We start from the raw sequence: 2,824 nt of genomic DNA, 5'->3' as shown, positions 1-2,824 counted from the left end.
TGTCAGTCCATCTCACCGAGGGTCTTTGTCCTTTTCGCTGGTCATCTGTTTTACCACACATGAGATGTGCCCCCTAGTTACGTGTCTGAAGTAAGACACAGTCTCACTGTCCTCAAGCAGACAAGTTGTGCACTACACGGAATGCTCCAGCACCATGCTCGAGTCCAGTACAATTACTAGAGTTTCTTACGCTCAGTCATCTTGCTGGAGTTCAGTACAACTTAGATAATTTCTTAGCCATTTCCAATACACTGATTCCGACTCATCATTAGTGTCAGAATAGAACTGTGCTCTATGGCGTTTCCATGGTTGATTTTTCATAAGTAGATCACCAAGTCTTTGATCCAGTGTTCCCCTGCAGGAACCCAAATCTACCCTTCCACTTAGCAGTTGAGTAAAACGATTGTTTAGAACTTCCCGAGATTCCATCAATTTCCTTCAGCACACTAGTGTAATTCCCTATAGTGTTCAGGTGCTACGCTAGTAATTAATAAAGTTGAAGGGTAAATATTTACCTATCTACAGTTTGGGACAATTACATCTAGTACTGCTATGAGCATTCTTGGTGTGGCTGTAATGGACGTAATCAACCATTTCCATTAGGTACATACCAAGGAAGGGAACACAGGGCCAAGGCCGATGCAATGGAAAGTTAGGACACGGTGCTTTTTCACGGCCAAGGACAGGTAGTCCTCAGTCAGCGTCGTAGCCTTGTTAGACTCTTGAGAGAGGCAGATGCTCCCTGAGAAAAGGATTAAGCCTTTTAATTTTTAAATCAAAAATCAACTTCTCCTGAAGAGGTCCAGCCATTCCAGAACTGAGTTCTGTTTGGACGAACCCAAGCTTCATTCCCCTTTGTTACACATCACAACATCTGGGTTCATTATAACCAGACCCCATTGTATTCCGTTTGGTTTGTAAAATGTAGATCTAAGTGGCTGTGTCCTGATGTCTCTTTCTTTCATTGTTTGGCTTGCCATCAGACATTTCTCTGGAGAATGGAAGCTATGTTTTAAAAATACTCTGTAACTCTCTGGAACTTTTTGTGTCAAAGATTATAAGATGGGAGTTGGCGAAATATAGCAGCAGAAATACTATCTCCATTACAATTTGCTTTGGGATTCTGGAGAATGTGAGCTTTGTGTTGGGTTGCGTTTTTGTTCTTGGCTCCATTGTAACTTCCAAGGGTGAGTTATGCAAAATAAACTGTCCAGGGACTGTCTCTCGAGGCACTAATGCATTTTTAATTTGAATTGGTTTCCTTCTGCACAAGATTCCTTCAGCCCAACAAGACATTGGGCAGCAGTGAGGAGAGCCTAGGCCACAAATATTTAATAATTCTGAGTGGAACTTCCAAATACCACTTCTGCTAAGGACTATTGTCCTTCCAACTTCCAAATACCACTTCTGCTAAGGACTATTGATCTAGAACAAGTTACATAATTCCTCTGAATCTCAAGTTTCCTTACTGGTTAAATGAGAACAAAAATGCTTACTGCACTTGCTTTTCAGCGTTATTATATTCCTACTGTCAAATGAGAACCAACTGAAGAAAGTAAACTTTATCCCTATCCAACCATATAAAATGTTGATTTCCTATTAGCTTGCCATCATTCTCCAGTCAAAGCCTTTCCTCTTTCCCACTATAAAGTTTGCCACATCCTTCCCTGCTTTTGATTCTCTGATGGTGGCTCGCTCTCTTGCTGTAGCAAACTCTGAAGTCTTTGCTTGTTCTATTATTATCATCTGGGTGACTTTTGCTTATTTGCACAGTGGAGAGATGCAAAAAACAGACAAAAAGTCAGACCCTTGGAAATACTGATCCTCTTGGCTAATACTCCCCAAATTCACAATGAAAGTTAGATGCCATTTTTTACCACGTAAGCCAAGAACACCCCTTTTGTCTTTGTCTCTTTCTCTGTATCTCCTGTTTCCTTTCCTTTTATCTCCTCTCCTTTCCCCTCTTCCTCTACTCATCACAGATCCACTGTGCAAATAGCCAAACATGGTCCCCAAAGGGAAGATCTACCCCAAGTTTACTTCATTTCAAGTGAACAGGTCAGATTGAATGAGAATATCTTGCACCAATATCAAATTTCTAGAAGGAATTTTTTGGTCCAATGTACAATAGCTCCGATGGAAGAGGAGAAAGAGTGGAGGAATTTAAGGGGCAGACAAAGTACACATACCACTGCTGATCCACTATTTCAGTTACATGAAGGGAATAGACTCAACCTAACTGACAGACTGGCTCAAGGACCAGGATGCTATGAATTGAAGTGAAAATAGGTTATTAGTGGATAAGTTCATTATTTGACTCTTCTTCAACAGACAAGATAAAACAATGTCTTTTGAATAGGAATATTATTGTTGTATTTTACAATGCAAACAAAAAGACATTCCTAGAAGCCTTTTCAAAGACTGACAGTCCCTGACCACAAGACATAAGATGGATGTCAGGAAGCAAATGATGAAAAAAAAAGTAAATACAAGCTAACATTAATCTTGGGGACTTTAATTTTGATGAATTTCTAAAAGATATGATTCTGTTGAACTGGGAAAGATCTGTTTTTAAATGATAATTTTCACAAATAAAGTGCTATGTGTTTCTTCACTCTATGTTATCACTTTCCTGTTGCAGTGGCAGGCAAAGTTCAGCACTGTTCTCAGGTCATTCTGCAAGTTCAGAAATGTTTCTGAAACTTAATCATTTCAAGTTTCCTTAGACACCGGAGAGCTTTGACTTTCAGAAAACTTTACTTGATCTTGTTTCAAAATGATACTCTTATGAGAAATATTTTTATATATTCAAAGATTGCATTTG

This window comes from Tenrec ecaudatus, chromosome 12, assembly GCF_050624435.1.
Source record: "Tenrec ecaudatus isolate mTenEca1 chromosome 12, mTenEca1.hap1, whole genome shotgun sequence".
Taxonomy (NCBI): domain Eukaryota; kingdom Metazoa; phylum Chordata; class Mammalia; order Afrosoricida; family Tenrecidae; genus Tenrec; species Tenrec ecaudatus.
This window is presented reverse-complemented; position numbering follows the sequence as displayed.